Source organism: Heptranchias perlo, chromosome 1 (assembly GCF_035084215.1).
Source record: "Heptranchias perlo isolate sHepPer1 chromosome 1, sHepPer1.hap1, whole genome shotgun sequence".
Taxonomy (NCBI): domain Eukaryota; kingdom Metazoa; phylum Chordata; class Chondrichthyes; order Hexanchiformes; family Hexanchidae; genus Heptranchias; species Heptranchias perlo.
Window position 1 is genome coordinate 188136228 of NC_090325.1, and position 27506 is coordinate 188163733.

Here is a 27506-nt window from a genome sequence, read left to right on the forward strand (position 1 = left end):
ATTACACTGGCAATGAAACACAGTCCATACATATGTTATTAATCAACATGTACTAACTGGAATCACCGGCCCTGTCAGTCCCATTTATTTTAAGGGAAACGCTAGAAAAACAACTAGGAAAACTTAACATTCAGGATCTCCTGATGGCCCTTTGCCATCATTGGTTTAAATTAAACTTCTGTCAATATTTTCCATACAAAAATTGATCCTATTACATTTTGTAATAGCAATTCCTTGATTTATGAGCCTCTGATTTAATTAGTAATATCACGAGGGGCGGTCAAACCAGAGTCTCTTCCTTCATGTCCAAAATGCCCTGTTCTTCCTCCTAAATTATACAATTATAGCTGGACAGTGTCATTCCTCAGTAGTAAAATCCTTCACCTTGATCAGTGCAAATTAATTATTAGAAAGGAGCTGATCAGCTTATTCACATCATGAACTGCTAAGCAGGAGTATAGTCAAAATATTTGGAGGCAAGCAGATGCTCACTTTCTGGCTGCTGTAAACACCTTGTGGATGAGGCAGGCTATATTACCTGCCAGAATCAGGGGCAGGAAAGGAAGCATTGCTGGCACAGTTGGCTGATTCGACTTTTACAGGAAGTTTATGAGTTAATATGAAAGCGGTGCAGAAGCAACAAGGTGACCCATTAACTCAGAAACCTACTGTAAAAGCCGAGTCAACCAACTGTGCCAGGGTTGCTGCCTCTCCCATGCTCAATTCTGGCCGAGTGCTTCCCGCCACCCCACTCAGCTCCCCAACTGTGCAGCTCTTCCCTTGTCTCTAGTTCTGCCCCCACTTCCACACCGCCTGAGGAAGGGGAAAGCCCCCGAAAGCTTGTGGGATTAAAAATAAAATCGTTGGACTATAACTTGGTGTTGTAAAATTGTTTACAATTGTTAACCCCAGTCCATCACCGGCATCTCCACATCATCTGTAACCTGGGACATGGGATTGGTTGTTGGGGGCAGGAAAGAGTGAGTGGCTGGTTCTTTGCGGCTGGCCAGGATCTGCCAATGATTTGTTCTCTGCCTGATTATTTCACTTGGAATGTGATCAGAGACCTGCAGTTGAAAATGAATGAGCCTCAAACCAGATTACAAATTAGAGCAACATTTTCCACCCACAAAGTCGGTGGTTTGTGAAATATCAATATATTAAGAATGTTCACACCTGCATGCACTTCCTGTCAACTTTTTGCATTATAGATCCCTATGTCCACATTTACAATGGAACCTGCTCATGTAAGGTTATCACACTATAATTACACCCTCCTGTAGCTCCTCCACTGAGGGAAGGGTATAATTACAGTGTGACAAATTTACGCAAGACAGTTTCCATTAAAAATCTGGAAACAGTAATTTATAATGGAAATACAAAAATAAGGACAAAATTATCCTCCAGCCTCTAACCTTGCTTCAGCTGAAGACTACACTTGGTCTTGACTCCCCACGTGCAATGTCATGGGAAAACCACTGCAAGTTTTGCAAGTCTCTGCTCATGCGTTTCGCTTGTTGGGAGCACAGATCAGAGAACTGGGCACAGAGTCCAGCACAACTCATTCACAGAGCTCCTGATTTCCTGGTAATATCATCAGGTGCGCTGCAAATCAGGCATGCTGATCCCTGTGCTCGATTCTCCCATCCGTAATCCCGTTAACCGAGACTCTGCTGCGATGTGCCCAGAATCTCACCAAAAGTATGCAATGCTATGACGATGAACTTAATTAGAAAGAAGGTAAATTAATACGTGGTCAAGAACAAGATTGAAGGTTACAGTGGTAAGTACTTGCACAGATAATTAAATACTTTCTCAAACATAATTGTTCTTGTGCTGCTGTGATCATGAAAATGCCATTTGGGAAATGCGACTGGCCAGTGTTGAATAATGTAGATCGTAACGTTAGATTCACACCCTAGAGTTTTGACTGAATTGCCGTTGAGGATCAGGCTGAAATTACTCACAGCTTCGTCTTTTTAGAATTTTTGTCAGTAGTTACTTCCTCTCTCCTCTCCCCACCCCCCCGAGGGGATTAAGCAGGTTAGGTACGGTCTATAGCTATTGCGACATTGTGCTAAGAGTCTTGCGGCGCAGGCTCTCAAGTCAGGGGTTTTGCATAATTGGCCTGAACCCAAAAGGAAGCTTGCTGGGATTAGCTAAGGCTGGCAGACCAGTAAGACCGGTCTTTGGCAGGTCCTCCCAGCTGCCAACTTTAGCTGCTCTTGGCAAGTTTACTTTCGGATTGCAGCTGACTGTGCAGGTTGCACACATCAGAAGCAGGTACCGCTATTACAATATAAAAGCAGCTTATGATCGAGGAAATAGTTCAAATTTTGCTTAAAGATATGGACTTAATAGGCTGAATGGTCTTTTCTTCAACACTTTCTTATGTACATTTATGTGCCTTGTACCTGCCATCAAATCCCTCCATGGCCTTGACCCACCAGCCGTACATCCTGCCCTGCACCATTCGATCCTCCTGGCAGATTTTGCAATGAGTACTAATTCATTATTAGTGGTTATTTGTTGAGAAATTTGTCAACTCATCAATAATCGAGTCAATATAACTAAATTACTCAAACGTATTTTCCACTTTTGTTCATTAGAACGACTCCTACTTAGAAATTATACATGATTACATCATCTCCATTAAATGGTTTCTATGCTTCACACAGAAGAAAGAATGAATGTCACTGTGGAACAAAAAGGTATCACAGTAACGTCAGTGGAATCACTCCAGAATCTGTGCTTCAATTTAGATCTCATTTAAAATTAAAATTTACACCTAACTTTTGTGATTTTAATTTGTGTTAATGTATCAGTTTGTGTGTGTGTGTGTGTGTGTGTGTGTGTATAAACAGAATGCACAATGAATAGCTGTAGGAGATGAATTGGATAGTGTCAGTGGTCTCTATATTAGAGTTATCAACAGCTCCTCAAATATTGCAGCTGGGTCTTGGGAGAGCGATCCTTGGGGGAAAAATTGGATAAGGATTCGTTCTGGGCGATGCGCTACCACCCCGCATCCAACGGACCCTACGCAGGCAGTACGTGAACTTCGTGCTGCCTGCTACTTACCATGAAATCTCCGTGCAGCAAGCGCACCGACAAGAGAGAGGGCTCCACGATTCTCGGACGATGCTCTGGAAGCCCTGGTGGAAGGCATGGACCAAAGGAGGTCAAGCATGTACCCGCAGGGTGGCCTGAGACCCTCCAAACTACAGCTGCGCAGGCATTGGCAGACTGTGGCGCAGGAGGTGAATGCTAGGAGCATTGCACCACGCACGTGGGTGCAGTGCCGGAAGAAATTTATTGATTTGACACGAGTGATCGAGGTGAGTGAGTGCAAGTGTCAAGTGGCACATCCTACCAACTGCACAAATACTCTGTGCACGACACCTCCCGTCACCCACCCACCCACCCACCAACAAACACTGCTCAACCATACGCAATGCTGCATCTCACCCGCACATAGTACCACACTTGCAGGCCACACAACCACCACTCACAAGTCACACAATCTGGCAGCTATTCTACCATGACAGTCACATCACCCACACACCTTGCAGGACACTCACTGACACACTGTCCTCTGTCTTGCAGGAGAAGGTGGCGTATAACACCCGGCAGCAGGAGGGACCTGAGGCTGGACGGGCATGTCTGCACGTCCTCACCCCCCTAGAGGAGACAGTGCTGCGGATCATTGGGCGGGCCGTCGCTGCAGCTGTCACAACGTGCCGCACTGGAGGTTGTGGTGAAGGGAGTCTGTGCATATCTAATGCTCCTTCTCCTTTTGCACATCTCCCTCTTCCCATAATCTTTTCTGACTCACGTGCTGCACATGCTGTCAGCACACACCTCTTACTTGCTCCTCTCCCCACTCCACAAATCAACCTGTTTCCCTTTGTCATTGCAGATACCCAAGAACACGTGATGGCACCCGAGGAGGAGGAGAAGGAGGAAGAGGAGGACACTGAAGCCACACCGTCACTCGATCTGACACTTGCTTCCACCAGCTCAGAGACTGACACTGCGAGTCCTTTAGAGGTTAGGTTAGAGGAAGGATCTGCACGTGGTGAGACACCGAGCACAAGTGCGCAGGAGCCGGGGCGGAGGGAACGGATACCAAAGTGGCCAGCTCACCGGAGGGCGAGGTCGCTGCAGACGAGGACTTCAACGGGCGTACACCAACAAATGCTTGGGGCACTGGAAAGCCTGCCGGAAAGCCTGCGCAAAATGAGAAGGGGCATGGAGGAGTCCAGCTCCAACTTGGCGCAGGGCTTTGCGCAGAGCTTGGAACCCATCCTTTCCAACATGGAACGGGTGGTCACCTCCATCAGCGCACCTGTGGAACCCACCATGATGCAGCGTCTGATGACTGATGTCACAGCATCCATTGCAGCACAAACATCTGCCATCCAAGGTCTGACTGCTGCATTTGCAGGCTTCCAGGGCGTCACAGCACTCTAGCAATCCGTTCTCCAGCCGATCACCAGGATTGCTGAGGCGCTGCCCCGGGAGAGTGGCAGTGGCGCCATGGCAGTCGGATCTGCTGTCTTCTCTCAGGACGACAGCATTCCTGCTCCCACCCCTGCCACTCCGCCAGTGCCCCTTTTGTTGCCTCTCGGCCAGCCAGGCCAGACTGCTGCAGCCCATGCTGAGATGGTGCAGCTCTCCAGGCCCTCCAGGCCCAGAGCTGCTCGAGGTCGTCCTCCAAGGCCATCTGGACGTTCCTCCATTGAAGGCCAGCAGCCTTCCACCACCCATGCTCCAGCCACTGAGGAAGCACCTCGTAGGAGCACTAAGATAGGTAAAGGCACACGAACAACAGGCACTAAGGGAATGCACAAAGGTGAGTAGTTCTGTTATGTTTACATAATTTCATTTTTCATTGATAAATGAAAGTTAGATTTTGCATTTGGTGGTGGTTTTTACTTATGCAAAGAGCTGAGAGGGAGACCAATGTGTAATCAGATGGAGGGTGCTTTGATTGTCTTGTGGGAGGGGAAAGGTGAGGAATGTTGGACTGTTGGTGAGTTGGGGGATGTAGTTCCAATTATTGATAGCAGGCACGGATCAGGCGAGCACGCACAGCCCTTGCACACAAGGCGTGTGGTTCCTGCTGCACCCTTGCGCCTTCCTCCACTTCCTCTTCCGGCTCCACCCCCTCCTCCTGCTCCTCCTCAGCCTCTTCCTCCTCTTGCTCCTCCGCCTCTTCCTCCTCAGTCTCCTCCTCCACCTCTGGCTCAGGATCTTCTGCCATCATTGGTGGCAAAGGCTGGTCCCTCATGATGGCGAGATTGTGCAGCATGCAGCAGACCACCACAAATCTGCCCACCCGCTCAGGGGAGTACTGCAGGGCTCCTCCAGACCGGTTCAGGCAGCGGAAGTGTTGTTTGAGGATGCCTATGGTGTGCTCCACGATGTTGTGTGTGGCAGCATGGCTCTCATTATAGGCCTGCTGTGAACGTGTGCGTGGATTCCTGACCAGTGTCATCAGCCACGCCCTGAGGGGATAGCCCTTGTCGCCCAGTAGCCAGCCTTTGACTTGCCGAGTCAGATAAAAGATAGCTGGCACGATGGACTGCCGCATGACAAAGGCGTCGTGACTATTCCCAGGGTAACGGGCATCAACCTCCAAGATGCGACGCGTGTGGTCGCACACCAGCTGCACGTTGAGGGAGTGGAATCCGTTTCAGTTGACGAAGACAGCTGAGTTGATGTGCAGGGCACGCAGGGCAATATGTGTGCACCCTGCACCATGGGGAAGCCAGCAATGCGGGCGAACCCCTGTGCTCGCTCGTTCTGGTTGTCTCTGTTGAGAGGGAAGGTGATGAACCTGTTCCTCATGTGGTACAGTGCGTCTGTGACCTCCCTTATGCAGCAGTGTACTGCATACTGCGGGATGTTGCACATGTCACCAGCAGAGGCCTGAAATGATCCTGAGCTGTATAAATTCAGCGCCACGGTGACCTTCACATCCACAGGCAATGCTGTCCTCGTCCTGCTCTGAGGCTGCAGTTGTGGCCTCACCAGTTGACAGATCTTGGTGACGGCTTCCTTGGTGAAACTCAGGCGTCGGATGCAATCCTCCTCGGTCATGTTGAGGTTAGAGAATTGGTCCCGGAAGGCCCTCATTGGCTAGGGCCTCCTGCTCAGTGCCCTGCGTCTCCTCGTCCTCCGTCTCCTCGCAGTTTGATCTGCTGTGCGTGGCCTCTCTGCCTGCTCCCAGTCATACTCAATGCCCGATGGGAGCCCTAGCAGACCACCCATTGTTGGCAGGAATGTTGTTCCACCAGCGTTGTAACTTTCCGACCCGTAAGGCAGTACCTGCCAAAGCACTCTCAAAAGTAGTGTAGAAACTCTCAATAAGAATAGGGAGCTTCAAAAAACACTTGTTACTCCTCCAGCAGCCAGAAGCAATAATCCAGCAGCTAACCTGCAACACCTGCGTGGCCCTTTAAATAGCGCTGGTGGGGGATCCTTCAGGTACTGTAAGAAATGTTTAGATGGTCGGGAATAAGACTGTGTGTTGAGTTGAGCGTTAAGGTCGAAAATGGTGTGTATCACTTTAAATCAACATTGCACACTAATTGCAGCCATTTTCTCCCTACTTTACATGCTTCCAACATCTGGTATTAGCGCATGCGCTAACTCCTATACTAAGATGGCATCTGGTGCTTGGCACGCAGGAAACATGCGTGTGCATCCAAGACGCTATCTTGGATGTCGGAGAGGCTGTGTAGCGGCAAAACAACGGACACTACATGGCCCAATTTGGTGCCCAAAGTGCTCCTCTCTCCCATATTGTTGCCCAATAGAGCAGCCAGTCTCCCTATAAACTGGATGCATAGACTGGCTGTTAAAGTTTGGCCAGTACACATGTGCCAAGCATGGGTGCCATGATGTCAGAACATGTTCACTAGCCCCAGGAAAACTGGCAACAGTCAGAAAAAAAATTGACTTCCAGGTTATTAATCTTAAAAAACCCAGCGTTTAGTTTTCAGTCACTGCCACCTATGTGAGACTCAATTCAATAGTCAATTGCACAAGAACAATATAAAAGCAGGTAATGTGTCCAAAGAATCAGCAATTGGCTAGTCTCCCCTTCCCTTCAGGGTATTTTTTTATAGTTTAAATCTAGGTTCATAGTGTAGGACATCGCCAAGTCTGAAAAGTGTAGGGAGAAAATTAGGAGCATTAGGAAGTAGTGGTTCGATGACCTCCGCCTCTAGCCAAGCTGTTCTAGTACAGCTACAACACTGGCATCTACCCAACATACTGGAAAATTGCCCAGGTATGTCCTGTCCACAAAAAGCAGGACAAATCCAATCCGCCCAATTACCGCCCCATCAGTCTACTCTCAATCATCAGCAAAGTGATGGAAGGTGTCGTCGACAGTGCTATCAAGTGGCACTTACTCACCAATAACCTGCTCACCGATGCTCAGTTTGGGTTCCGCCAGGACCACTCGGCTCCAGACCTCATTACAGCCTTGGTCCAAAAATGGACAAAAGAGCTGAATTCCAGAGGTGAGGTGAGAGTGACTGCCCTTGACATCAAGGCAGCATTTGACCGAGTATGGCACCAAGGAGCCCTAGTAAAATTGAAGTCAATGGGAATCAGGGGGAAAACTCTCCAGTGGCTGGAGTCATACCTAGCACAAAGGAAGATGGTAGTGATTGTTGGAGGCCAATCATCTCAGCCCCAGGGCATTGCTGCAGGAGTTCCTCAGGGCAGTGTCCTAGGCCCAACCATCTTCAGCTGCTTCATCAATGACCTTCCCTCCATCATAAGGTCAGAAATGGGGATGTTCGCTGATGATTGCACAGTGTTCAGTTCCATTCGCAACCCCTCAAATAATGAAGCAGTCCGAGCCCGCATGCAGCAAGACCTGGACAACATCCAGGCTTGGGCTCATAAGTGTCAAGTAACATTCGCGCCAGACAAGTGCCAGGCAATGACCATCTCCAACAAGAGAGAAGAGAGAGTCTAACCACCTCCCCTTGACATTCAACGGCATTTCCATCGCCGAATCCCCCACCATCAACATCCTGAGGGTCACCATTGACCAGAAACTTAACTGGACCAGCCATATAAATACTGTGGCTACAAGAGCAGGTCAGAGGCTGGGTATTCTGCGGCGAGTGACTCACCCCCTGACTCCCCAAAGCCTTTCCACCATCTACAAGGCACAAGTCAGGAGTGTGATGGAATACTCTCCACTTGCTTGGATTAGTGCAGCTCCAACAACACTCAAGAAGCTCGACACCATCCAGGACAAAGCAGCCCGCTTGATTGGCACCCCATCCACTACCCTAAACGTTCACTCCCTTCACCACCGGCGCACAGTGGCTGCAGTGTGTACCATCCACTGGATGCACTGCAGCAAGGCTTCTTCGACAGCAACTCCCAAACCCGCGACCTCTACCACCTAAAAGGACAAGAGCAGCAGGCACGTGGGAACAACATCACCTGCACGTTCCCCTCCAAGTCACACACCATCCCGACTTGGAAATATATCGCCATTCCTTCATTGTCGCTGGGTCAAAATCCTGGAACTCCCTTCCTAACAGCACTGTGGGAGAACCTTCACCACACGGACTGCAGCGGTTCAAGGCGGCGGCTCACCACCACCTTCTCAAGGGCAATTAGGGATGGGCAATAAATGCCGGCCTCGCCAGCGATGCCCACATCCCATGAACGAATAAAAACAAAGCTCACGCATGGGTTTTGAAAGCCTGGAGGTTGTAGGAGAAAAAGACCAAGGGAGATAACGATTTCCACAGTTTTGAGGTACTGAGAAATAATTAATTAAAGTAGGACACTGCAATGAGTCTTAATTTCAACAGTGAGGAGGATAGAGGCAGGAAGAGGCTTTTTGTGAATTTTATCTAGGTGTGCAAGTGCTTTTAGAAGAGCCTCCCAGATACTGGAACGGTATTCAAATCTGGGACAGACTTGGCTTTATAGAGATTTAAGGGTTGTTGAGGGGGATAAGTGTTTGGCACATAAGATTGTTCATCTTGCAGCAAGGTTAGATGCTCAATAATAGCTGAAGGCAATGGACATTTTTTTTTGGAGACAGAACATTCAAAGCACATAACAGGAAGAAGACCTTTGATCTAAAACGTGACTTATTTGTTGAACATACCAGTACAAGCGAGTGTTGTTTCTACTGGAAGTCCAGCTTTTTGCTGAAACACTATAGAGTTCCATTAACTAGGTGCAATACCTACATTGAACAATTTCTGAAATAAGATGAGTAAGTCCAACACTTAATCTTCAAACTGTAGTAAAATCCCCGATTCCACATACAATACTTTTCTACAAAAGGCACACCCTATTGTGCCTCACCATTAAAATAGTTTCTAAACAGAGCAAATTCAGCTGCTCTACCATTCTTTACAAACAAAAAAAAACTTATAACAACATTTACACCATTCCAAGACATGTTCCCTAAATAAACACATCTCCGGGTACAAAATGGAGTCTGGCCTCAAGTAAACATTAGTGTGTTTAGTGTCCTTTAAGAGCAGCATATTAGCAGTGTTTTACTAACCAACACACTTTATATCTGAGCTCAACAGTACCAAAATACATTGATAAATAATACTTTGTAGAAAGTATTTTTTGTAGTATTTTTAACAAAACTTTACCTATTCAATTATTACTTAATACTTGTGCATGCAAGCTCAAAGAAGGGGAACATTGACTGGGACAGCCATAGCATTAGGGGCTTGGATGGAGAGAAATTTGTTGAGTGTATTCAGGAGGAATTTCTCATTCAGTATGTGGATGGCCCAACTAGAGAGGGGGCAAAACTTGACCTCCTCTTGGGAAATAAGGAAGGGCAGGTGACAGAAGTGTTAGTGAGGGATCACTTTGGGACCAGTGATCATAATTCCATTAGTTTTAAGATAGCTATGGAGAAGGATAGGTCTGGCCCAAAAGTTAAAATTCTAAATTGGGGAAAGGCCAATTTTGATGGTATTAGACAGGAACTTTCAGAAGTTGATTGGGAGAGTCTGTTGGCAGGCAAAGGGACGTCTGGTAAGTGGGAGGCTTTCAAAAGTGTGTTAACCAGGGTTCAGGGTAAGCACATTCCTTATAAAGTGAAGGGCAAGGCTGGTAGAAGTAGGGAACCTTGGATGACTCGGGAGATTGAGGCACTAGTCAAAAAGAAGAAGGAGGCATATGACATGCATAGGCAGCTGGGATCAAGTGGATCCCTTGAAGAGTATAGAGATTGCCGGAGTAGAGTTAAGAGAGAAATCAGGAGGGCAAAAAGGGGATATGAGATTGCTTTGGCAGATCAGGCAAAGGTGAATCCAAAGAGCTTCTACAAATACATAAAGGGCAAAAGGGTAACTAGGGAGAGAGTAGGGCCTCTTAAGGATCAACAAGGTCATCTATGTGCGGAACAACAAGAAATGGGTGAGATCCTGAATGAATATTTCACATCGGTATTTACGGTTGAGAAAGGCATGGATGTTAGGGAACTTGGGGAAATAAATAGTGATGTCTTGAGGAGTGTACATATTACAGAGAGGGAGGTGCTGGAAGTCTTAACGCGCATCAAGGTAGATAAATCTCCGGGACCTGATGAAATGTATCCCAGGACGTTATGGGAGGTTAGGGAGGAAATTGCGGGTCCCCTAGCAGAGATATTTGAATCATCCACCGCTACAGGTGAGGTGCCTGAAGATTGGAGGGTAGCAAATGTTGTGCCTTTGTTTAAGAAGGGCGGCAGGGAAAAGCCTGGGAACTACAGACCAGTGAGCCTGACATCTGTAGTGGGTAAGTTGTTAGAGGGTATTCTGAGGGACAGGATCTACAGGCATTTGGAGAGGCAGGGACTAATTAGGAACAGTCAGCATGGTTTTGTGAGAGGAAAATCATGTCTCACGAATTTGATTGAGTTTTTTGAAGGGGTAACCAAGAAGATAGATGAGGGCTGTGCAGTAGACGTGGTCTACATGGACTTCAGCAAAGCATTTGACAAAGTACCGCATGGTAGGTTGTTACATAAGGTTAAATCTCATGGGATCCAAGGTGAGGTAGCCAATTGGATACAAAATTGGCTTGACGACAGAAGACAGAGGGTGGTTGCAGAGGGTTGTTTTTCAAACTGGATGCCTGTGTCCAGCGGTGTGCCTCAGGGATCGGTGCTGGGTCCGCTGTTATTTGTTATTTATATTAATGATTTGGATGAGAATTTAGGAGGCATGGTTAGTAAGTTTGCAGATGACACCAAGATTGGTGGCATTGTGGACAGTGAAGAAGGTTATCTAGGATTGCAACGGGATCTTGATAAATTGGGCCAGTGGGCCGATGAATGGCAGATGGAGTTTAATTTAGATAAATGTGAGGTGATGCATTTTGGTAGATCGAATCGGTCCAGGACCTACTCCGTTAATGGTAGGGCGTTGGGGAGAGTTATAGAACAAAGAGATCTGGGAGTACAGATTCATAGCTCCTTGAAAGTGGAGTCACAGGTGGATAGGGTGGTGAAGAAGGCATTCAGCATGCTTGGTTTCATTGGTCAGAACATTGAATGCAGGAGTTGGGATGTCTTGTTGAAGTTGTACAGGGCATTGGTGAGGCCACACTTGGAGTACTGTGTACAGTTCTGGTCACCCTATTATAGAAAGGATATTATTAAACTAGAAAGAGTGCAGAAAAGATTTACTAGGATGCTACCGGGACTTGATGGTTTGACTTACAGGGAGAGGTTAGACAGACTGGGACTTTTTTCCCTGGAGAGTAGGAGGTTAAGGGGAGATCTTATAGAAGTCTATAAAATAATGAGGGGCATAGATAAGGTGGATAGTCAAAATCTTTTCCCAAAGGTAGGGGAGTCTATAACGAGGGGGCACAGATTTAAGGTGAGAGGGGAGAGATACAAAAGGGTCCAGAGGGGCAATTTTTTCACTCAAAGGGTGGTGAGTGTCTGGAACGAGCTGCCAGAGGCAGTAGTAGAGGCGGGTACAATTTTGTCTTTTAAAAAGCATTTGGACAGTTACATGGGTAAGATGGGTATCGAGGGATATGGGCCAAGTGCAGGCAATTGGGACTAGCTTAGTGGTATAAACTGGGCGACATGGACATGTTGGGCCGAAGGGCCTGTTTCCATGTTGTAACTTCTATGATTCTATGAAAGGCTTGGTGAAAATATCTATAATAATGCTAAAATTCTTATGTGGGTCAGGTGCTCCATTGAAAACTGCTATGTAAACATTTCCTTTTGGAATTCCAATGTAAAAATGTCCACACTTATCTGTTGTTTCCCTGTAGCCTCTATAGGTGGGGTTCTCATAGGTTACCAATATTAATGTGATCTCTAAACTGTCACAGCAACCGATAACACCACCACATGGTGTTGTAATATATTTTCCCAACAAATCACTCAAAATGCTTTCTGAAAACATTTTGTGTGCCATTTTTTCTCAGCAACTAAAATTTTCAATGTTCAAAATATGGTTTTAAACAAATAAAAATTTAAATAATATGTATTTCACAATAACATGATTAAGAAAATTATCCTGTTTGTCCTTTCATCCTTCATTACAATTTGAGATGAAGGCCTCAGCGTCTTCCAGAAGCCTGGGCTTTAACTTGATAATTTTGCTCAGAGCTGTGACTGTGTTATCTGAATGCAGATTGTGCAGTCTGAGCATGTGAAGTGTACCTAATTTCCCAAAATGCATCAGTACCATTTCGTCAGCTGAACAGCTAGATAATTTTTTCCAGCTTCTAGCAATTTCTGCACAGTTGTTTTTTTCCAAATTATTTGAAGAAAAGGTAAAGGACAAATTTCAAAAGCATTATTCAGGTACAGTTTATATTGACGTTTTTAAAGCAGAAAGGCTACACGTATATGTGCTTGAGATGGAGAGAGAGAGATAGAGAATGACAGATTACAAACTTGCTGTGACTTTTGTTTTATTTCCTATACGCACCAACGTCCTAGTGTCAAGAGTGCAGACATGAAACCATTATTTTATGTGCGCACGCGACTTCACCCACACTTTTGGACATGTGAGTGAAACGGGAAAAAAATTAAATCCTAACTATTTCTGAGCGTTGTTTTTCTTTCTTCAAAACTCCTCGATCCATCTGGGTCAAATTTACCCATCAAATTGTCTGACCGATGATTTCAGCTCTTTCTCACCCTCATCGCCAGCTGCATTGTTGGGTTATAAACCACACAGCACACTTAATCGGTTTAGCTCAGCAGCGAGCAATATTTGACAACATCTCTAAGATATTCAGAAATAGAAAGCTTAACAAATTCTTCAAAACATCAACCCTGATAGCACAGTTGGTAAATGAACTGGATGGTCGAGAGCAATCTAATCGAGGTGTTTAAAGTGATAAAGGGATACGATAAGGTAGATGCAGAGAAACTATTTCCTCTGGTGGGGGTACCCAGAACAAGGGGACATAATCTAAAAATTAGAGCTAGGCCAGTTAGGAATGAAATCCGGAAGCACTTTTTCCACACAAAAGGTGGTGGAAATTTGGAACTCCCTCTCCCAGAAGGCTGTGGTCCTGGGTCAATTGAAATTTTCAAGACTGACATTGATGGACTTTTATTAGATAAAGGTATCAAGGGATATGGAGCAAAGGCAGGTAAATGGAGTTGAGGTACAGATCAGCCATGATCTAATTGAATGGCGAATAGGCTCAAGATGCTGAATGGCCTATGTTCCTATGTTCCTAACTGCCCAGCCTAGAACTAAATGATGCAGGTTTGATTCCCAGTCTGTGTTGTTAGTGGATTTCAGCCTCAGTAGCAGTAAAGGCACTATAACTGCCTTCACTACCTCTGGGCTAGTGAAAAATCAGCCGGGATTCTTGCTCTCAATTGCTATTGGACAACTGGCTGACACTTCCTGCCTAGACACATTCATGATTATTCCAATAAGGTAGCCAGGTTGCCAGCAGATTCCAGCAAGAGGGAAGCAAAGGGGGAGTGGGGAAGAAAGAAACTTTTTAAAAAAATTCTTAAAATCTCCGAAACTGTACCAAACAGGCAAACATTTAAAATTAGGGTCTGTTATTTCTGGGATACAATTCCTCAAAAATGACTAAGTTTATAGCACTGAGAAGGGGCAAGTGACCCTGCCCAGGTTATCAGTACTTGAGTTGGTCTGAATCAAACCTGGGGTTAGGAGTGGGCCCAAACTTTCTCCCCCAGTAGACAGTCTGATCATCTTAATAAAGGCAAGTCACGTGATGGTGCCTTAAGGGATTTTTAAGTTTTATTATCCTTCACTTTGATGAAATCTGTGAGCCGATGTGGCTCCATTTCTTAATGACATGGCTAAGTCCAGGAGTACAGTGACACCAGAAGACTTCAACTATAGAAACTGATACAGTGGTGATGAAACTCATTCCATTATGCATTATGAGTTTTGACTGCTTGGCATGAAACATGGGATTGAACTGGAAATGGAATTTAGATAACCATGCTTTGTGTGGGGTCTGAGAACTGCAGAAACATATTTCATTGTTCCACACTTGCAATGTCACAAAAAAATAAATGAATTAAAAAGTTATAGTTTCAACATGTGGTACAGAGTACGTCACAGCCAGCAGCAAACTATGATAATATCTGAAATCATGAAGCTTAGCTGTAACTCAAGAATTAACAAAACCTCACTTGTGGTTAGAAGGTATTCATCAGCTCTCATTGCTGGCCCTGATATATCCCTTGTAGCTTAGCTTTGTCACTTTAGTTAGAGAACAGAATTTAAAAAAAAAACACAATTTGGAACGTCTATTAAAAGATTAGTCTTGGTTTGCATTTTCAGGTCGATTTGACCAATTCCTGACCCCAGTCCACTGAACTTGAAGTTCCACCCCCCCCCCCTTCCTTGAGTCGAAATGCTGAGTTGAAGTCATTAGTTTAAGTAAAAGTTTGGCTCTGACTCAAGTCTTCCTTCATTAGATTTCTTCAAGTAAAACAAGCCATGCCTTTTTTGGAAATACACTGAATCCAGCAAAAATCACGAACAATTAAAGCTATGTTTCGGCCTACATAATCAAATTAGCCAGGAAACCTGTTCCTGATCACTGTGCAGATTTGTAGGTGTATGTGATTGGGTGAGGACAGAATAAAGGGTTGGCTTTGACGTCTCTCCCCTCCCTTCCCCACAAGCATGAAACTATCCTCACCTGCTGTCCGCACATGCGTACTTTCTAGCAGAGATCAAGAGCGGGAACTCGGGCTGATATTTCCTTTCTTAGCCCAGGGCACTGAGGATAAATGTAATGTCCCTACTACCAACCAGAGTCCGAGATCCGCTAACCAAGCACGAACTGCGACTGAACTTGGAATCTTCCTGTATGTCTCAGCTACACTCTGAACAGCGTAGCTACCAAATAAGCTATTGGGGAGTCTTTCTCAATAAATGTAACGTGCAGCTATTTGTCTTGATATTGTATACCGTCCCAGAGGCCACTGCTCTCTGCCAGATGCTCACAGCATCTGGCAAGACCTTGAGGTGGAAGGCACCTCTGCTGGTTCTATTCAGAAGGCAAGATTTCAATCATTCCTACCCCAAACAGGACACCTCAGTGAGGTTATTTAATGGCACCATCAGATACTGATGCCTCTGCGTCAAGACACTGATATGTCAGGTTGATAACACAAGTGAGAACCAGGCAGAATATAGAAAGTTCAGAGGGGAGTGAAAAAGGAAATAAGAGGGGCAAAGAGAGAGTATGAGAATAGACTGGCAGCCAACATAAAAGGGAATCCAAAAGTCTTCTACAGGCATGTAAACAGTAAACGGGTAGTAAGAGGAGGGGTAGGCCAATTAAGGGCCATAAAGGAGGTCTACTCATGGAGAGGGGGTGGCCGAGGTACTAAATGAAAACTGTGCATCTGTCTTTACCAAGAAAGAAGATGCTGCCAGAGTCTCAGTAAAGGAAGATATAGTTGAGGTACTGGATGGGCTAAAAATTGATAAAGAGGTACTAGAAAGGCTAGCTGTACTTAAAGTAGATAAGTTACCCGGTCTGGATGGGATGCATCCTAGGTTACTGAGGTAAGTAAGGGCAGAAATTGCAGAGGTACTGGTCATAATCTTCCAAACCTCCTTAGATATGGGGGTGATGCCAGAGGACTGGAGAATTGCAAATGTTACACCCTTGTTCAAAAAAGGGTGTAAGGATAAACCCAGCAACTCTCGGCCAGTCAGTTTAACCTCAGTGGTGGGGAAACTTTTAGAAACGATAATCCGGGACAGAATTAATAGTCACTTGGACGGGTATGGATTGATTAGGGAAAGCCAGCACGGATTTGATAAAGGCAAATCGTGTTTATCTAACTTGAGAGGTTTTTTTGATGAGTTAACAGAGAGGGTAGATGAGGGCAATGCAGTTGATGTGGTGTATTTGGACTTTCAAAAGGCATTTGATAACGTGTTGCATGGCAGGCTTATCATCAAGATTGCGGTCCATGGAATAAAGGGGCCATTAGCAACATGGATACAGAATTGGCTAAGTGACAGGAAACTGAGAGTAGTGGTGAACGGTTGTTATTTGGACTGGAGGGGGTGTACAGTGGTGTTCCCCAGGGGTCAGTGCTGGGACCACTGCTTTTCTTGATATATATTAATGACTTGGACTTGGGTGTACAGGGCACAATTTCAAAATTTGCAGATGACACAAAACTTGGAAGGGTAGTAAACAGTGAGGAGATAGTGATAGGCTTCAAGAGGATATAGAAAGGCTGGTGGTATGAGCGGACACGTGGCAGATGAAATTTAATGCAGAAAAATGTGAAGTGATACATTTCGGTAGGGAGAATGAGGAAAGGCAATATAATCTAGAGGGCACAGGAACAGAGAGACTTGGGGGTATATGTGCACAAATCATTGAAGGTGGCAGGGCAGGTTGAGAAAGTGGTTAAAAAAGCATACAGGATCGTGGGCTTTATAAACAAAGGCATAGAGTACAAAAGTATGGAAGTCATGATGAACCTTTATAAAACACTGGTTTGGCCACAACTGGAGTATTGTGTCCAGTTCTGGGCACCTCACTTTAGGAAAGATATGAAGGCCTTAGAGAGGGTGCAGAAGAGATTTACTGGAATGATTCCAGGCATAAGGGTTTTAGTTAAGTGGATAGACTGGAAAAGCTGGAGTTGTTCTCCTTGGAACAGAGACGGTTGCAAGAAGATTTGATAGAGGTATTCAAAATCATGAAGGGTCTACTCAGAGTAGATAGAGAGAAACTGTTCCCATTGGCAGAAGGGTCAAGAACCAGAGGACATAGATTTAAGGTGATTGGCAAAAGAACCAAAGGTGACATGTGGAAAAACTTTTTTACACAGCGAGTGGTTAGGATCTGGAGTGCACTGCCCGAGGAGGTGGGGGCAGATTCAATCATGGCCTTCAAAAGGGAACTGGGTAAGTACTTGAAAGGAAAAAAATTTGCAGGGCTACGGGGATAGAGCAGGGGAGTGGGACTAGCTGGATTGCTCTTGCATAGAGCCGGCAAGGACTCGATGGGCTGAATGTCCTCCTTCCATGCTGTAACCTTTCTATGATATACTGTGCCAGCTTGGCTCAGCAGCAGAACTCTCAAGTCTCAATCAGGAGATTGTGGGTTCAAGCCCCACTCCAGGACCTAAGCCCATATTCTAAGCTGACACTTCAGTGCAGTACTGGGGGAGTGCTACATTGTTAATGAGGTGTTAAACCAGGGTTCTGTCTGCTGGTTCAGGTGCACGTTAAATATCCCATAGCACTATTAGAAGAGGAGCAGGGGAGTTTTCTCTTGGTGTCCTGGCCAAAATTTATCCCTCAACCAACCCCACATAAAAAAGATGAACTGGTCATTCATCTCATTGCTGATTGTGGGACCTTGCTGTGCACAAATTGGATATGGTGTTTGCCTACAAAACAACAGTGATTCCACTTCAATAAAGTAATCAGTCACTTGTTAGGTGCTTTGAGATGCCAAGATGCTATATAAATGCAAGTTCTTTCTTTATGTTGAAGTATCAGCAGATTTCAAAGAGACAGAGGTTGGATAATTTATTACCCAGCTGTCTACTCATACATCTCAACAGGATACAAATAGCAGACACTTCGTTGCTGAATGCAAAATCGAACATATAGTGAGCCTATATAAAATGCTGGGCTAGATTATTCTCATTTTCTCAGCCATTTTAATTGTCACTGCTGCAAAAGTAAAACGTTTAACTGAATGACGCCAACAATAATCATTTTACTGATTTATTTGGTCTTGTGTGTGAAGCAGCTGTAGTTAATTCAGGAGAAACAATTTCCGTTTCTAAACAGTCTTTGACTCTTGCTTGAAAGAAAATCCATTAGAATATCTTTGTTGTTCGCCAGCCGTTGATTGACGTCTTATTTTTGCAGTAGCAGCTTTTGAAAATGGATCAGAATGCAGGCTCACCTGAATTTCATTGCAGGCAGGAAAACACAAGTGAGTAACTATGAATTCTCCACCTAACACCATTGTGGTAGCATCATCACCACAAGGGCTGCAGCAGTTCAAGGAGAAGGCCCACCACCACCTTCTCAAAGTAATTAGGGATGGGCAATAGAATCATAGAATGGGACAGCACAAAAGGAGGCCATTCAGCCCATTGTGCCTGTGCCAGTTCTGTGAAAGAGCTATCCAATTAATCCCACTACCCTGTCCTTTCCCCATAGCTGTGAAAATTTTTCCCCTTCAAGAATATATCCAATTCCCTTTTGAAAATTCTTATTGAATCTGCTTCCACCACCCTTTCAGGCTGTGCATTCCAGATCATAACAACTTGTTGCGTAAAAAAAATTCTCCTCATCTCGCCTCTGGTTCTTTTGCCAATTACCTTAAATGACCAATTAATGACCCTTCAGCCACAGGAAATAATTTCTCCTTATTTACTCTATCAAAACCCTTCATGATTTTGAACACCTCTATTAATTCTCACCTTAGCTTTCTCTGCTCTAAGGAGAACAATCCCAGCGTCTCTAGTCAAATAAATAAATAAATGTATCCTTGCCAGCATCGTCCACAGCCCAAGGACAGATTTTAAAGAAGCTGTCTCGAATACAATATCACGATATCTGCAGATGTTGAAATATTTTGTGAAACAATTATGATGTGAATCAGTGGAAAATCTGGAAATACTGAACTTTTACTAAAACTTCAACACCAGATAACCAGCTTCAGCATATCCATTTTTTAACGTGACACCTTTGGGAACTTTTCCCCTTTTTCTGTTATTATATCCTTTTTATCTATCTGGCCTGACACCTGTGCAGCCGAAAGGGCAGTTGCCTGGCCTGCTCTCAGGCCACTACATATATCACCCTATAGCCTGCTGGCAGGGACCGCCCAGGTGTGATTTTCCCTCCCCCCCACTTCTCTGCTAGGTGACAATACAGCTTCTGCTTCGTGTTTCTCCGCTCAGATTAAGACTGAGCAGAGTGGAACTCAAACCTGTAACCATCCCTGGTCTGTACATTGGTGCACCGACTCTCAGCAACACAGTGCTGCTGGTATATCCAGACTTCAGGATTCCCGAGTTGGGGATTGTCTCCTTAATCTGATAAAAAAAATGATCCATGTACCTAAAACATGAGGAGATCTGATGAGAGCAAATGCTCAGGCCCAGGTGGTAAATGAAACCTGACAGCTCAATCTATTAGGTACAGTTCAGCTGTCAGCAGCAACGACAAGCTCTTTCATCTAAAGCTCAAAGGCAATGCTTTCCTGACATTTTTATATTGAGGCAATAACGGAAGCCCATCCATCACTTTCCCAATCAGTAACCATGAGCCAAAGATCAATGCCCTGAAAAACAAATTAGGTCTACGCCCTGTACCTATATATCAATATGAGACTCAATTTAACATCAGCGAAATATCTGGCTACAATACAAGCTCACCGCATGCCAATGTCGAGCTAGTACGCTCGCAATCACAAGATTATTACAGATGAGGAAAGCCATTCGGCCCATCTTAGTTCAACCATCCAGAATGAGCCCCCATTTGCACCATCCAATTGGTTCCTAAGTGAATCAAGGGTTTTTGCCTCCACTGCTTTCTCCATTCCAATCCATGTATTGATCATTCTTCATGTGAAAAATAACTTCCTGATAAAACAAGTTGAATTTGAATAATCTGGGGAAGTGGGTTGGATGGGCCCAAATATTTAATCCATTGCATTACCCTCACCGGTTTAAAAATAACATAACAGCTGCCTTTCAGGTGGATGTAAAAGAGCCCACGTTAGCAGCAACAATAACTTGCAATTATATAGCGCTTTTAACGCAGGAAAACGTCTCAATGCACTTGACAGACAAAAGTTGAAAGCAAGTCAAAGGAGGAGGGGTTTTAAGGAGGGTCTTAAAGGAGGAGAGAGAGGTGAAGAGGTTTAGGGAGGGAATTCCAAAGCTTTGGGCCTAGACGGCTAAAGGCACAGCTGCCAATGGTGGGGCAAAGGAAGTGGAGGTTGTGTAGGAGGCCAGAGGAGGAGGAATGCAGAATTCTCGGTGGGTTGTAGGGCTGGAGGGGGGTACAGAGCTAGGGAGAGGCGAAGCCACAAGAGGATTTGAGCAAGAGAGTGAGAATTTTAAATTTGAGGCATTGTTGCACCAGGAGCGATGGGTGAGTGAGACTTGGTATGATGGCAGGGAATTCTGGTGTCCTGGCTAACATTCACCCCTCTACCAACAATACGAAAAATATGTTAACTTGTCATTTATTGCTGTTTGTGGGACCTCGCTGTGTGCAAATTGACTGTTGCATTTGCCTACATAACAACAGTGACTATATTTTTAAAAAAACGCGCAATTCATTTGGCTGTGAAGCACTTTGGGATGTCCTGAGGACGCAGTGGGGGGGGGGGGAGGGGTGTAAATGCAAGTGTATTTTTTCAGAGGTTCTGCAAACTTATAACACAATTAAGGTCAGAAGACATCACAAGTCATGACAACTTAGGTTGGGTTGATTTCTTTCAGTGCTGCTCTTGTTATGTTTCATCATAGGAGGTTGTTCATGTGAAAGAAGAAAAGAGTTTTGTTGACTGCTTGAGACTGAGGCTCCCTCTGCGAGCTGTTTCTACTTCCTCTCTTTCTCCATTCTTTTGACGTCCTCACACTATATTCCATCCACAGCTAAGTGTGATATTCCCCAAGATCTCAGTGAGTGACACTGTGTAACCATCTTACATAGAATGTACAGCACAGAAATAGGCCATTCGGCCCAACAGGTCCTTGCTTAAGCTCCACACGAACCTCTTCCCTCCCTTTTTCATCTAGCCCTATCAGCATACCCTTCTATTCCTTTCTCCCTCACGTGTTTATCTAGATTCCCCTTAAATGCATCTGTGCTAGTCACCTCATTTACTCCTTGTGGTAGCAAGTTCCACATTCTAACCACTCTCTGGGTAAAGAAGTTTCTCCTGAATTCCTTATTGAATTTATTGGTGACTATCTTATACTTATGACCCCTAGTTCTGGTCTCCCCCGCAAGTGGAAACATCTTCTCTACGTCTACCCTATCAAACCCTTTTATAATCTTAAAGACGTCTATTTGGTCGCCCCTCAGTTTTCTCTTTTCTAGAGAAATAAGCCCCAGCCTGCTCCATCTTTCCCGATAGATGTAACCACTCAGTTCTGGTTTCACCCCAGTAAATCTTTTTTGCACCTTCTCCAGTACCTCTAGAACCTTTTTATAATATGGAGACCAGAACTGTGCACAGTACGCCAAGCTTGGTCTAACCAGGGTTCTATACATCTGCATGAAGTTACATGAAAGCAGCTTGGGCTTGGGCTGATTCTCTTCTCGCCTTGGGCATCTCCTCAAGACATGGCTGAAACCTGACTCAAATTACTGTGCTCCTGTACCGAAATGGCTCTTTTCAGTGTATATTACAAAGTAATAGACCTTGGGGTATATTTTCCTCTGCGTACAACGTTAAAGAAAAAATACTTTACAACACTCACAATAGTTTATATGTAATGTGTGCACCACCTTGGGAGACTGATTCCAATCTCCAGTGGAATTGCACATGGGGAGTCAACACCAAACATGCTCTTCATGTGACGGGGGATTAGAGGGTGGGGTGTAATTGGGACAGGGCATACAGACATAATTCAGTCATCATTTCAAGTCATACGAAAATTATTTATATTTCCGTTATAATTTTCTATGTCCACATTTAGAATGGAAACTGCCCATGTAAACATGTCACACTGCAATTACAACCCTTCTCACCATTGGTGGTGCTGCAGTGTCTCCAGTGGGAGAGGTTGTAATTACAACGTGACAAGTTTACATAGGCAGTTTCCATTATAAATACGGACGTAGGAATTTGTAGCAGAAAAAGTTGACAGAAACTGTGTGCAGATGTAAGCATTTTAATATATAGCTATGTACAAATATATCTTCTGTGGATATGTGTAGAAATAATTATATATTTCTTTAAATATATAGATATATATTAGAAGATGAAAAGCTAGAAATTCAGGGAATTTCCGAAATTCTGAGCAGATTAGGTCACACCGAGCTGAAGAACGCCCTGTTGCCTTTTCCATCCATCCTTTGGCCAGCAGTCCTGGAGTGTTGCACTTACGGTCAGCATGGTCAGTAGGTTTTCTCACAGATTTTTACACATTCCTTTGATTAAAAGTAAATTTCACATCTGATTGCAATGAACTGCAGCATTATTGATGGTTTTAAGGCTGTTCTTCGTTCCATAGTGCAGCTACATCTGTCCAGCAGCTGCTTCCACTTCACTTTAATATCGCTAAAGTTTTTCTGCCTAACCCAATGTCCCCTTCCTCTTATTCCCTAAGAGCTGGCTTATTTGTTAACCTAACACAGAAGCGCTGCTAATTCTCAAGACATAAATAAAACTACAACATACATTGGCAAAATTTGACTTACAATTCCTAGCCTTTCTCAGAAGATAATCTGCAGTAAAATATAAAAACTCAACAATCCGTCAATTAATATTTAATCTTTTAACAACTGGTTTTTGAAACAAAAACTATGAACTCTGTAGAAGAACACCTAGTAGCCAACTGCTTACTGCCTTTTTAAATTAGTTAATTTAATTTTTGTAAAAGTTCTTAAAACATACATGAAAATACATAAACTGGGTAATTATCAACATTCCCCCTGCTATTGCCAAAAGGTGTGTAGTTATTAATATTATAGGTTTTGTTTCTCACTGTCCACACTATCTTGCCTTCCTAGGACGGGGAGTGAAAGACGGAGCCTGCGGATATCTCCTGCACAAGCAGTTTTGCCAAGACAAGCCGCAATTTTGCATTTGCATTTCTTTAAAACTCTGTGTAAAACAGATCCCTTGTTCATTCCTAATATTCCCTCTTCGAGCTGGGGGTGCAGAAGAGACTGGGATCAGTAATCATCCCAAAGGAATCTTGTTTCATAAGACTGCTTGTTAATTTGCCTCTTCCAGTCTCCAGGATGGAGTGTTTCACTGCAAACACAGCATCCCACCGAGCAACCTGGCTCACAAATGGTAAAACACAGGCCACTCAGAACAGCTCAGGTCAGCCTGGGATTCAAACTCACTGCCCCTGGATCATAGTCTACTGCTCTAAAGATAAGACTACTGGGCTAGAAAAATACATGATAGAACTTCCTTAAAGGCCTGCATGGTGCACTGGCCTGTCACCTAGATTCAAATCTAATTCAGACGAACGGGATAAGACTCTCCTCTTTCTGGTGGTTGGATGGGCTGAATGAATTGCAGCAGCCACAATCCAGTTCCTCGTGGGTGTAGGCCCAGAGCACTAACCTGCCTTACATTTGAAGAAGAAAAGAACTTGCATTTATATTACTTTCCCAACCTCAGGACAACCCAAAGTGTTTTACAGCCAACAAAGTGCTTTTGAAGTATAGTCACTGTTGTATTGTAGGAAACATAGCAGCCAATATGCACACAGCAAGGTCCCACAAATAGCAATGAGATAATGGCCAGATAATATGTTTTTAGTGATTTTGGTTGAGAGGTAAATATTGGCCTGGACACCGGGGAGAATTTCCCTGCTCTTCTTCAAATAATGCCCTGGGATCTTTTACATCTGCCCGAGAGAACAGCCTTGGTTTAATGTCTCATCGGAAAGATGACACCTCCGACAGTGCAGCATTCCCTCAGTATTGCACTGATATGTCAGCCTAGATTATGTGCTCAAGTCTCTGAGGTGGGACTTGAACCCACAACATTCTGACTCAGAGGCGAGAGTGCTACCACTGAGCCATGGCTGATACCTTTTACCAGCAAACTGGTAATCTCACTTAGAGAGACCGAATGGCTAGCTGGTGTGGGAAGAGAAACATTCACAATGGTGCAGCAGGAAATGTTTTTCTGAGGATGGAGTTAAGGCACAGAATAGTGAGATTTTCTCTGCCATTAACCTGGGTTGATTGATGACGGTACACCACACCAACACTAAACAAAAATGATCCAGTTCCCAACAGGGGCATCCTTCATGTCAATGAGCACAAAATTCAAACCAAAAATTTAAAAAGTGCAGGATTTAAGAAATTATTAAGAAATTATATTTCACTCCAATTAATACTGCTGCCTACTATAATGGCATATGTTGGAGATCGAATTGCCCAAAGTTCCATATGGAAACTGCTATTCACGAGTGCATTCACAAGTAAAACATCCACTCGTGTGTCCAAAAATAGTACATGATGTCCAAAAAAAGAGAAAATAATATAAATTTCTCTTCCCCCTGCTTTGGAAAAATGGACTAGCCAACTATTTTGATCTGTTTCATCTAATGAAGGAAGTTATATTGCAACATGCATGACACTACAGGAATCCCACTCCACTGCTAACACAGTATGAGTTTCTCTCTAATTTCCTTTCATTTTTCGAACTCATCCCTCAGATATTCTATGGGGTCGTTGCGGTCCATTTATTCAATGCAGTGACAGCAAACCATGATAGTTATCTCTTGCTGGCACGTGTTACCATTATGCTGGAATACCACGTCAACATGAGGAGTCAAACAGCACATCCCACTTTCCAGATTTTTCTTTCTGTGCCATTTCATGTTTGTCATTATCAAAAATACTCAGAAAATCATGGAAACAAGGTGCATTAAAATTATGTGATTAATGCGAGAGAACACAAACATCACAAAATGGAAAAAATGGGTTGTTCAAAAGGTTGTACAGTATTGGGCAACAAACGATGACATTAGGTGCGGATGTGTTTTTTAGCTGTCAAAGATCCTTCTTATACTTTGTGGTAGGTAATGTACATTTATATCAGTCATTCTCTCTGATTCACGTAACAGAAGAAATGTTCAGATAATTAAAAATCTGTGAAGTGCTGAAAGTCCTTTGCATCAAATGATTGTTACTTTTTGAAACCCTAAATGCATTAGCACCTGACAGACAACACGTATAAACACAAACTAAAAAAGTGAAAGTCCTCTGCAAATAAAGGTTCTATTATGAATTAGAACTGCAGAAATTTCCTGTACAGAGTCACAGATTTTTTCGTTGTTGCAAAGGACAAAGTTAGGTACTGCGGTCTGCTCACATGACAGTTTGTCCCAGATCAGCCTCCAGGCTACTCTGAAGCGCAAAGATCCAGGCAAATGAATGTAGCCTCTCCAGGAACCACACAGGCTATGGCTGCCCCAAGCACAGAGCATCAGAATGCTGGGTGCAAGTGCAGGCCCAAAATGGCAGGTCTCCACAGGAACAAATATGATTAACTGAAACAAAGATATCTCATTCCAGGTAGGAGATACCACACTCACTTTAAACAATGCAGATGGTGGAATATTTTACACGAAAATTACTGACCTTACTCTTTCCTTCTGGTTTAAAATTTCATTGCTTCGTCTGAATAAATTTAGCATGTGTAACTGTTATCTTTTAGAAAAACTGAACTTAATGGTAAAACCACTCCTTTCACTTAATCACTTACTCTTCTCTTCATTTAATAAATGGAACCATTTTCAGCTATTTTTTATTCCTCTGACCAACTCACTTATTTAAGCCTCTTCCTTTGCCATGCCATAGTTTGGTTTTCCCATTGAAACTTGAGAGCAAAACAATGTTGCTTATACCCTCACATCCTGTGTGAATGTCTCCCCAGGATCAGTTTCATTATTAACAATTGGAAGTTTCAAGGGAGATGAGATTTATATAGAAACTTGATCGTCGCTGGGTCAAAATCCTGGAACTCCCTACCCAACAGCGTTGTGGGAGCACCCTCAACACACGGACTGCAGTGGTTCAATGAGAAGGCTCACCACCACCTTCTCAAGCAGCAACTAAGGGATGGGCAATAAATATCGGCCTTGCCAGCGACGCCCACATCTCAAGAATGATTTTTTTTAAACTCAAGAGTTTGCCATTCTCTGTCGATAAATTTTATGTAGTGTGCTTCATAAGAAACTGCTCAGAAAGAACTGCAGTCATTAAAGTGGTGAGATCAGTGAGTAATGGAAAGAAAAGCATGCCCTTTAATGTGATCCCCTTTCAAGTGTGCGCTAAAATACTTTGGCAAAGAGTTAACCTTTACAAAAGCTATCTGGGCACAGACTCAGAAGAGTGCAAATATGGTCACTGTACACTCACATTTAATTTGGTGTAGATTATTAAGCCACGGATAGAGATTGATGATTCATAGCCACTCAGTATAGTGTGGCAGATTTCAGTATTGAAGGAATTTTATCAGTTCTTAATCTCAGAAACAAGGCCTGTCAGAAAAAAGGCATCTGTTTAACATCTCATCACTAACAGCCTGCAGGTAGAATGACAGTTTGCAGAACACAGTATCATTAGGATTTACAATTAATGACAGAGTCATTTACTGAATTAATATAGGGTGATTTCTCAGAAATTGAGAGGTAATCAAGACAAATTTCAGAAATCCATTTGTAGGATATCCAACTCTTCGGATAATGAATCAATTCTGGCTGGTTCCGGCCAGTGTCTGAGATCCAAATCTGACAGAGGAAGCGATATGACTGAAGAACCCCACCCACATGGAGGGTTTATCATCAGACCAGCAGTATAGAGTTAGCTATGTCAACGCATACATCTTCTCCCAGGTGTAAAATTACACAAAAACTGAACCCTGGAGCTCAGAGTACTCAAATATTTGCAATATACAGAATCTTTCTAAATTCAGTATGGAATATTCCACATGCCGAATAATTTTCTAGTCTTAATAAACTCAAAAAGCAACTTGTAAGCAACATCTCTGCGTTTATTGTTCTATCTCAAATCCTTCAGTGCTTCTTACTCTGCATTTCCTGCAATGTGGCCTGTGGCAGCTCTACCCCCAGCATTGCCATTTGGCTGTTTTTTCTCTGCCCAGTCAATTTTTCAAATTGACGCCAATTGTTGTTTGAAAGTTGTAATCAGCATCAGAGCGGCCTTTTATTTGCTAAATGTTAATACATCAATAACTTTGTTGAAGTGTCAGTTTGGATCAGTGGTAGCGCTCTCGCCCGGAGT

General features: G+C 43.9%; 1 protein-coding gene and 1 long non-coding RNA gene across 3 annotated transcripts in view; one reads left to right on the forward strand and one right to left on the reverse strand.

Moving 5' to 3' along the window:
- gstcd (glutathione S-transferase, C-terminal domain containing) overlaps positions 1–27506 on the reverse strand; it is a 152369-nt gene that overhangs the window by 44503 nt on the left and 80360 nt on the right. The gene's annotated exons all lie outside the window — the stretch shown is intronic.
- Positions 1592–25275, forward strand: LOC137329800 (uncharacterized). The gene is made up of 3 exons (XR_010964976.1): positions 1592–1783; positions 22476–22624; positions 23241–25275. It is a non-coding gene; the product is annotated as an uncharacterized lncRNA (long non-coding RNA).